Raw genomic sequence first — 11,171 nt, 5'->3', positions numbered from 1 at the left:
TCACAAGATTAAACAGGCTAATTGTTAATTTCTGCTTTTGTACAAAATGGCTAGGCACCTGCTGGATATGCCAAAAAATCAAGCATTTTTGTTTGTTTCTTTGTTTTGTTTTGCTTTTTAATATCTCTCCATTTACATTGCAAATGGTAAAACATTTCTCTGATTTCCCCCTCCCCAGAGACCCCCAGCCCCTCCTCCCACTCCCTGCAGCCACATATATGCCCCTCTTCCCAACCCATTACCACCTCTACTCCTTTGATTTCCCTTTGTTGGGGTATCTGTTGAGCCTTTATCTGACCAAGGACCACTCTTCCCACTGATGTCCAGCAAGGCCTTCCTCTGCCACATTTTTGGCTGGAACCATGTGTACCCATTGGTTGATAGCTTAGCCCCTAGCTGTCCTGGGGTGTCTGGGTGTCTGAAATCATTATTCTTCCCATGGGGCTGTAAACCCCTTCATCTTCTCCGGACCACCCTCCAGCTTGCCTGCTAGCATCTGCCTCTGTAGCTGTAAGGCTCTGGCAGGGCCCCTCCGAAGACAACCATGGCATGCTCCTTTTGGTATATACTTCTTGTTAACCATAATAATGTTGGGGTTTGGTGACAGTTTATAGGGTGAATCCCCAGATAGGCAGTCTCTGGGTGGCCTTTACTTCAGACTCTGCTCCACACATTGCCTCCCTTATTGCTCCTGTGAGTATTATGTTCCCTTTCTCAGAGAAACCATAGCACCCTCACTTAAGTCCTCCTTCTTGAGTTTCCTATGGTCTGTGAATTGTAACTTGTTTATTTTGAGCTTTTGGATTAATATCAGTTTATTAGTGAGTGCATACAATGTGAGTTCCTTTGTGATTGTGTTACCTCGCTCAGGATGCAGGATGACACTTATTAGTTCCATTCACATGCCTAAGAATTTCATAAATTCATTGATTTTAATAGCTGAATTGTGTATATATATATATATATATACTGTCCCTTCCCCCTCCAGCATTGAGCTGGGCTTTTCAGCCTCTGTGCTCAACCTGGAACATTCCTAGCCACCTGCCCCTGCTCTCAGCCTGTGATATCCATGGCCTTTGTTCTCTAGAGAACAATGCAGGCCACTGCTCACACCTGGAAGCCACAGGCGACCTGCTGAGATTGGACCCAGCCAGTTCTCTGACTTCACCCCAAAGCCTGGGAGGAGGGGTTCTTCCTAAGCTATATATTGACTAATATTTATTAATGTTTTGGTCATGATCAGCAAAGGTCGTCTGGACTCAGTTCTCTTTCACCTCCCTCCAGATATCCCCAGGATTCTCTTTCAGGCCTCCAGTTCACCTGTTGCCGCAGGCAGCAGCAATATACCACAGTTTCTGAATTCATTCCTCTGTTGAAAGACATCTGGGTTCGTTCCATCTTCTGGCTATTATTAATAAGGCAGCTGTGAACATAGTGGAGTATGTGTCCTTATTACATGTAGGAGCATATTCTGGGTATATGCCCAGGAGTACTATAGCTTGGGTCCTCAGGTAGTACTATGTCTAATTTTCTGAGGAATGGCCAAACTGATTTCCAGAGTGGTTTTACCAGCTTGCAATCCCACCAACAATGGAGACGTGTTCCTTTTTCCCCCCATCCTCTCCAGCATCTGCTGTCCTGAGTTTTTCATTTTAACCATTCTGACTGGCATGAAATGAAATCTCACTGTTGTTTTGATTTGCATTTCCCTGATAACTAAGGATGTTGAACATTTCTTTAGGTGCTTTAGAGTCATTCGAGTTTCCTCAGTTGAAAATTCCCTGTTTAGCACTGTATCCCATTTTTAATAGGGTTATTTGACAAATTTCTTGAGTTCTTTGTATACATTGGATATTAGCCCTGTTGGGGTTCTGTCTAAGCTCCACCCCACACCTACCTGGCAATAGCCAGGTATGCCACGCCCCAGAGATCTGGCCCACTATAAGAGGGCCTCCTCCTCCTCTCCCTCTTTGCTCTCCACTCTCCCACAAACTCTCACCTCTCTGCCCCTTGGGCTCTCCTCCCTCCCCCTCTCCATGTGGTCATGGCCGGCCAACACTCCACTTCTCTACTCTCTCTCTATCTCTCTATCTCTCTATCTCTCTATCTATCTATCTATCTCTCTGCCTCTCTCTACCACTAACTCCCATCCCCTACTCTGAATAAACTCTATTCTATACCATGCCTGTGTGTGTGTGTGGTCCCTCAGGGAGAAGAGGTGCCTGGACAAGGACCTGCCTGGGCACCCCCTTTCCCACACCACCGTGCCACACTCCCCTAACCCCCTATCCTCCACTTTTTAAGCCCCCTTCAAGCCCTCTATCAGATGCAAGGTTAGTAAAGATCTTTTCAGAATTTGTTGGTTGCTGTATTGTCTTATTGACCATGTCCTTTGCCTTACAGAAGCTTTGCAGTTTTATGAGGTCCCATAAGCCATTGGTGTTCTGTGCAGGAACTTTTCCCCTGTGCCCATGTGTTCAAGATTCATCCCCATTTTCTCTTCTATAGCTTCAGTGTGCCTGGTTTTATGTGTAGATATTTGATCCACTTGTACTTGAGCTTTGTGCAAGAAAAGAATGTGTCAATTTGCATTTTTCTGCATGCAGACCTCCAGTTGATACAACACCATTTGTTAAAAATGCTGTCTTTTTTCCCATTGGAGGTTTTTAGTTCTTTGGACAAATATCAAGTGATGTTATGTGTGGGGGTTCTTTTCTGGGTCTTCAATTCTATTCCTTTGGTCTTCCTACCTGTCTGCATACAAATACCAAAGAGTTTTTATCACTATTGCTCTATAGCAGAGCTTGAGGTCAGGGATGGTGATTCTCCAGAAGATCTTTTGTTGTGGAGAATAGCTTTTGCTATCCTGGGTTTGTTTATTATTCCAGATGAATTTGAGAATTACTCTTTATAGATATAGAAGAAATGATTTGGGATTTTGATGAGCATTGCATTGAGTCTATAGATTGCTTTCTGCAAGGTGGCCATTTTTACTACATTGATGCTGTGAATCAATGAACATGGGAGATCTTTCCATCTTCATCAATTTCTTTCTTCAGAGGCTTAAAGTCCTTGTCATACAGATCTTTTACTTGCTTTGTTAGGGTGATACCTAGGTATGAAATATTATTTGGGACTATTGTGAAGGGTGTCATTTCCCTAATTTCTTTCTCATTTTGTTTATCCTTTGAGTATAGGAAGGCTACTGCTGAAGTTGTTTATCAGCTTTAGGAGATCTCTGGTGGAAGACTCAGGGTTTCTTAATTATACTACCATATCATCTGCAAATAGTGATATTTTGACTTCTTCCTTTCAAATTTGTATACCCTTGACCTCCTTTTGCTGCCTGATTGCTCTGGCCAGGACTTAAAGTACTATATTGAATAGATGGGGAGAGAGTGGGCAGCTTTGCCTGGTCCCAGATTTTAGTGGGATTTCTTCAAGTTTCTCTCTGTTTAACTTGATGTTGGCTACCAGTTTGCAGTATATTGCTTTCACTATGTTGAGGTACAGGCCTTGGATTCCTGATCTCTCCAAGACTTTTAACATAAAGATATGTTGGATTTTGTCAAAAGCCTTTTCAGCATCCCCCACCCCATAAGACAAAACTGTTACACTGAACACCATCCTTCAGAAGACCTTCTCTCCACACCCACCCCACTCCCAATCTCACTCATGCATTTTCTTACTGTCACAAACAGGACAAAGTAAGTTCTTACTCAAAGCTATCAGCTTGATCATTAATTGATAAGTATACCGCAGAAGTATTCCAGAGTTAAGGAAAGGCTATCTATCCTTGCAACAAAAAGAAATATAATATCTACATTACAGATCCTCAATTGATTTTTTTTTAGATTTTTTATTGATATATTTTTTATTTGCATTTCAAATGATTTCTCCTTTTCTGGGTCCCCAATCCTCACAAGTCCCATAAGCCCTCTTCCCTCCCCCTGTTCCTCCATCTACCCCTTCCCGCTTCCCTGTTCTGGAATTCCACTATACTCTTGCACTGAGTCATTCTAGAACCAGGGGCCACTCCTCCATTCTTTTTGGACATCATTTAATATGTGGATTATGTCTTGGGTATTCAAAGTTTCTAGGCTAATATCCACTTATCAGTGAGTGCATACCATGATTGCTCTTGTGAGACTGGGTTACCTCACTTAGTATGATGTTCTCCAGCTCCATCCATTTGCCTAAGAATTTCATGAATTCATTGTTTCTAATGGCTGAATAGTACTCCATTGTGTAAATATACCACATTTTTTTGTATCCATTCCTCCTTGAAGGACACCTGGGTTCTTTCCAGCTTCTGGCTACTACAAATAGGGCTGCTATGAACATAGTGGAGCATGTGTCCTTATTGCATGCTGAAGAATCCTCTGGGTATATGCCCAGGAGTGGTATAACAGGGTCCTCAGGAAGTGTCATGCCCAGTTTTCCAAGGAACCACCAGACTGATTTCCAAAGTGGTTGCACCATCTTGCAATCCCACCAGCAGTGGAGGAGTGTTCCTCTTTCTCCACATCCTCGCCAACACCTGCTGTCTCCTGAGTTTTTGACCTTAGCCATTCTGACTGGTGTGAGGTGAAATCTCAGGGTTGTTTTGATTTGCATTTACCTAATGATTAATGATGTTGAACATTTCTTAAGGTGTTTCTCAGCCCTCTGAAGTTCTTCATGTGAAAATTCTTTGTTTAGCTCCCTACCCCACTTTTTAATGGGATTATTTGGTTCTCTGGGTTCTACCTTCTTGAGTTCTTTGTATATATTAGATATTAGCCCTCTGTTGGTGAAGATCCTTTCCAAATCTGTTGGTTGACATTTTGTCCTTTTGAGAGTGTCCTTTGCCTTACAGAAACTTTGTAGCTTTATGAGGTCCCATTTGTCAATTCTTGATCTTAGAGCATAGCTATTGGTGTTCTATTCAGGAACTTTTCACCTGTGTTCATGTCCTCAAGGGTATTCCCCAGTTTCTTTTCGATTAGTTTCAGTGTGTCAGGTTTTATGTGGAGGTCCTTGATCCATTTGAAGTTGAGCTTAGTACAAGGAGATAAGAATGGATTGATTTACATTCTTCTGCATGCTGACCTCCAATTGAACTAGCACCATTTGTTGAAAAGACTATCCTTTGTCCACTGGATGCTTTCAGCTCCTTTGTCGAAAATCAAGTGACCATAGGTGTGTTGGTTCATTTCTGGGTCTTCAGTCCTATTCCATTGATCCGCTTACCTGACTTTGTACTAATACCATGCAGTTTTTATCACTATTGATCTGTAGTAAAGTTTAAAGTCTGGGATACAGAATCCCCCTAAAGTTCTTTTACTGTTGAGAATAGTTTTAGCTATCCTGGGGTTTTTGTTATTCCAGATGAATTTGAGAATTGCTCTTTCTAGCTCTAAGAAGAACTGGGTTGGGATTTTTATGGGAATAGCATTGAATCTATAGATTGCCTTTTGCAAGATGGCCATTTTAACTATATTAATCCTGCCAATCCATGAGCATGGAAGATTTTTCCATTTTCTGAGATCTTCTTCGATTTCCTTCTTCAGAGATCTGAAGTTCTTGTCATATAGGTCTTTAACTTGTTTGGTTAGAGTCACCCCAAGATACTTTATGCTGTTTGTGGCTATTGTGAAGGGAGTCATTCCCCTAACTTCTTTCTCAGTATGCTTGTCCTTTGAATATATAAAGGCTACTGATTTCCTTGCGTTGATTTTGTAGCCAGCCACTTTGCTGAAGTTGTTTATCAGATGTAGGAGTTCTCTAGTAGAGTTTTTAGGGTCACTTAAGTATACTATCATATCATCTGCAAATAGTGATAGTTTGACTTCTTCCTTTCCAATTTGTATCCCTTGACTTCCTTATGTTGTCTAATTGCTCTACCTAGGACTTCAAGAATATATTGAAAAGATATAGAGAGAGGGGGCAGCCCTGTCTAGTCCCTGATTTTAGTGGGATTGCATCAAGTTTCTCTCCATTTAGTTTGATGTTGGCTACTGGTTTGCTGTATATTGCTTTTACTGTTTAGATATGGGCCTTGAATTCCTGTCCTTAACAAGACTTTTAGCATGAAAGGATGCTGAATTTTGTCAAATGCTTTTTCAGCATCTAATGAGATGATAATGTGTTTTTTTTTCCTTTGAGTTTGTTTATATAGTGGATAGCATTTATGGATTTCCTTTTATGGAACCATCCCTGCATCCCTGGGATGAAGCCTACTTGATCATGGTGGATGATCATTTTTATGTGTTCTTGGATTCGGTGGGCAAGAATTTTATTTAGTATTTTTGCATCGATATTCATAAGGGAAATTGCCCTGAAATTCTCATTCTTAGTTGGATCTTTGTGTGGTTTTGGTATCAGCGTAATAGTGGCTTCAGAGAAGGAGTTGGGTAGTGTTCCTTCTGTTTCTATTTGGTGGGAAAGTTTGAGGAGTATTGGTGTTAAGTCTTCTTTGAAGGTCTGATAGAATTCTGCACTGAAACCATCTGGTCCTGTGATTTTTTTTTTTTTTTTTTTTTTTTTTTTTTTTTTTTTTGGTTGGAAGCCTATCTATGACTCCTTCTATTACTTTAGGGCTTATGGGTCTGTTTAGATGGTCTATTTGATCCTGGTTTGATTTTGGTAATTGGTATCTGTCTAAGAAAATCTCCCTTTCCTCCAGATTCTCCAGTTGTGTTGAGTATAGGTTTTTGTATTAGGATCTGATGATTTTTTGAATTTCCTCAGTTTCTGTTGTAATATCTCCGTTTTCATTTCTAATTTTGTTAATTTGGATACTTTCTCTGTGCCCTTTGGTTAGTCTGGCTAAGGGTTTATCTATCTTGTTGATTTTTTCAAAGAACCAGCTTTTGATTTTGTTGATTGTTTGTATGGTTCTCTTGGTTTCTACTTGATTGATTTCAGCCCTGAGTTTCATGATTTCCTGACTTCTTCTCTTGCTGGGTGAATTAGCTTCTTTTTGTTCCAGGGCTTTCAGTTGTTCCATTAATCTTCTAGTGTATGCTCTCTCGAATTTCTTTTTGGAGGCACTCAAAGCTATGAGGTTTCCTCTTAGCACTGCGTTCATTGTGTCCCATAGATTTGTGTATGTTGTGCCTTCATTTTCATTAAATTCTAAGACATCTTTGATTTCATTCTTTATTTCTTCCTTGACCAACATATCATTGAGTAGAGTATTGTTCAGTTTCCATGTGTATGTGGACTTTCTGTTGTTTTTATTGTTATTAAAGACCACTTTTACTCCATAGTGATCTGATAGGAGGCATGGGATTATTGCAATCTTCTTATAGTCGTTGAGGTCTGTCTTGTGACCAACTATATGATCTATTTTGGAGAAGGTACCATGAGGTGCTGAGAAAAAGGTATATTCTTTTGCTTTGGGGTGAAAAGTTCTATATATATCTGTTAACTCCAATTGGCCCAAAGCTTCAATTAGTTTCACTGTCTCCCTGTTTACTTTCTGTTTTCCTGATCGGTCCATTGGTGAGAGTGGAGTGTTGAAGTCCCCCACAATTATTGTCTTAGGTGCAATGTGTGCTTTGAGCTTTAGTAAAGTTTCTTTTATGAATGGGGGCTCCCTTGTATTTGGGGCGTAGATGTTCAGGATTGAGAGTTCTTCTTGTTGGATTTTTCCTTTGACCAGCAAGAAGTTTCCTTCCATGTCTCTTTTGATGACATTAGGTTGAAAGTCAATTTTATCTGATATTAGAATAGCAAATCCAGCCTTATGTTATGCAAAACTTGCCTACTACCCTTTGGGGGGGGGAGACCTTTTATCACAAATGAATCTGGTTATGTGTAGTCCTAACGAAATTGCCTCTAACAATGAATTAGAGCAAGGATCTTTGCCAGCTCAGGGGCTTGGGATAGAAGGGCAAGGCATTAGAAAGTTTAAAAGCCCCCAGCCTAACCCTAACTCTAGAAGTCTGGGGCATTTTCAGTAATGGCCATTATCTTGCCTGCATCCCACGCCGATAAAATTCAGTGGCTTAATGATAATCCTGTGTGGGTTGATCAGTGGTCCTTATCTAAAGAAAAAATAGAAGCCGCCTCTTTGCTAGTGCAGGAGCAGTTAAAGGCAGGACATTTAAGAGAATCTCTATCTCCATGCAATACCCCAATATTTGTTATTAAGAAAAAATCCGGTAAATGGAGATTGCTACAAGATTTAAGAAAGGTTAATGAAACTATGTTGCCCATGGGAACTTTACAAGCTGGTCTTCCATCTCCCGTGGCTATTCCTAAAGGATTTCATAAAATAATCATAGATTTAAAAGATTGTTTCTTTACTATTTCATTGCATCCTGAGGATTGCAAAAGATTTGCTTTCAGTGTTCCTTCTATTAACTTCATGGAACCTATGAAAAGATATCAATGGACAGTTCTTCCTCAGGCCATGGCTAACAGCCTTGCCTTATGTCAGAAGTTTGTGGCACAGACCATTCAGCCTGTAAGACAAAAGTGGACAGATATTTACTTTATCCATTACACAGATGACTTTCTGGTTGCAGGAAAAAATCCTCAGACTTTGCTTTTATGTTTTAAAGATTTACAGCAAGCTTTAGCCACTAAAGGATTGCAAATAGCTCTAGAAAAAGTACAAACCCAGGATCCGTATAATTATCTGGGTTTCAATCTTACAGATCAAGCTATTTTTTCCCAGAAGATAATTATTCTCAGGGACAATTTAAAAACTTTAAACGATTTTCAGAAGTTATTGGGTGACATTAACTGGCTTCGGCCATATTTAAAGCTTACTACAGGAGAATTACAACCTTTATTTGATATTCTAAAGGGGAATACTGATCCTACATCCCCTAGATTATTAACTTCAGAAGGACTTTTGGCTTTACAGCTAGTGGAGAAAGCTATTGAAAATCAATTTGTTACATATATAGATAATTCTTTACCTTTGTAACTGCTAATTTTTAATACGACTCATTCGCCTACAGGTTTATTATGGCAAAAGGCTCCTCTGATGTGGATTCATTTGAGGGTGTCTTCAAGGCGTAATATCTTGCCATATTATGAGGCAGTAGCCCAAGGAATTGTGCTTGGAAGAAAGCAGGCACTAACTTATTTTGGCAAAGAACCAGACGTTATTATTCAGCCTTATAACGTAGATCAAGATGCTTGGTTAAAACAGCATAGCACAGGTTGGTTGCTTGCTCAAATAGGCTTTGAAGGGACTATAGATAACCATTATCCTCAAGAGAAATTAATAAGGTTTTTAAATATGCATGAGGTTGTATTTCCTAAAATGACATCTTTACAGCCGTTGCATAATGCTCTTTTAATTTTAATATCTTATTAATAATCAATAGGTGGTTATAGAGACCCCTGGGCTTTCTGCTCAGTTATCAGAGCTGACAGCGGTATTAAGTGTCTTTCAATCTATAGATAGTACTTTTAATCTTTTTACAGACAGTTTGTATGTTGCCGAATCTGTCCCCTTATTAGAAACCTGTGGCACATTTAATTTTAATACGCCAGCTGGATCCTTGTTTTCACAATTGCCAAGTATCATTCTTGCTAGAAAAAATCCCTTTTATATATACGAGCCATATACGAGCTCACTCCAGTCTTCCTGGACCTTTGGCTCAGGGTAATGAGCGCATTGACAGAGCTCTTATAGGAGAGGCTTTAGTTTTAGAACCTGTAGAAATGGCTAGACGTGATCATGATAAATTTCATCTTTCTAGCCATACATTAAGACTATGTCATAAGATCACAAAGGAGCAAGCAAGAATGATTGTAAAACAATGCCCTAATTGTCTTGCTTTAGCCCCAGTTCCCTATTTAGGGGTTAATCCACGTGGCCTTATGCCCAATCAAATTTGAAAATGGATGTAACTCACTATGCAGAATTTGGAAAATTAAAATTTATACATGTTCACATTGATACTTGCTCAGGACTTCTTTTTGCCTCCCTACATTCGGGAGAACCCTCTAAAAATGTAATCGATCATTGTTTACAAGCCTTTAATACCATGGGCTTACCCAAGGTCATTAAGACAGACAATGGACCAGCCTATTCTGGTAAGAACTTTATCTCATTTTGTAAAGAATTTGGTATTAAACATAAAACTGGAATTCCTTATAACCCAATGGGTCAAGAAATCGTGGAGCGTGCTCATCGCACCCTTAAAAACTGGCTTTTTAAAACAAAAATGGAGAATTATACCCTCCAAGATCACCAAAAGCACATCTTGCCTTTGTCTTATTTGTTTTGAATTTTCTGCAAACTGATGCTAACAGTCCGTCTGCAGCAGACCGACATTGGCACCCAGTTACTTCTAATTCCTAAGCCATCGTTAAGTGGCAGGACCCTTTAGCTAATACGTGGAATGGTCCAGACCCTGTTTTAATTTGGGGGAGAGGGTCAGTTTGTATTTTTTCTCAAGGAGAAGATAGAGCACCACGTTGGCTGCCAGAGAGATTGGTAAAACAGGTAAACACACCGTAAACCTGCTGGTAAGTATAATTAATTCACAAAGGCATTCCCTAAGCCGCTTCTCACTTACTTGGGAAGAAAGGTTCCTTTGTGTTCTTACAGTTAATTTGCAAGCCAGGCCTCTTGCCTGAGCCACAAATTTGCAATCAAATTGAACACCTTGGGCCTTCCGATACAGACCAAACAGGTTTTTTTCTCTGAGTCTCCTTTTGTGCTTCAAACAGGTGTCTCTCAGATTCAACACTCAGAAGATCAGCCTCTATAGCAATGGCCGCCAGGTTGAAGATGGGTGGCTATAAAGGCCAGCCAGCCAGCTCGTATCCACAGAGCATTTACTTTACCAGTGGATCCTCAAAAATGAGGCTGCATAGTATTCGGAACTATGCATGTTTGTTAATATAACAAACATGGGCATCAGTTTGAGGTGCGAGGCGAGGCACTGCAAGGGAAAAGGAAATACTCCTACTTTCGAATTTCCCTGAAAAGCACATCTGGCTGCTTAGGGGTTGACATTGAGAGACTGTCCTTAAATTATTAAGGCAGTCTATTTCCCCTCCCCTGAAAAAGATGTCGTTCAATGTTTAAGGGGGTCGGACTTCTGTTTTCCCTCAGTGGTCAAAAGCCCGTCGTCCATTGGACGAATATATTTATATCCACTGAGTTGTTAAAAACTAATAATTAAGGGGGAATTGTCCCTTCCCCCACAGCATTG

This window comes from Apodemus sylvaticus, chromosome X, assembly GCF_947179515.1.
Source record: "Apodemus sylvaticus chromosome X, mApoSyl1.1, whole genome shotgun sequence".
In the NCBI taxonomy this organism is placed as follows: domain Eukaryota; kingdom Metazoa; phylum Chordata; class Mammalia; order Rodentia; family Muridae; genus Apodemus; species Apodemus sylvaticus.
The sequence above is the reverse complement of the archived record's forward strand: the minus strand, read 5'-3'. Positions refer to the sequence as shown.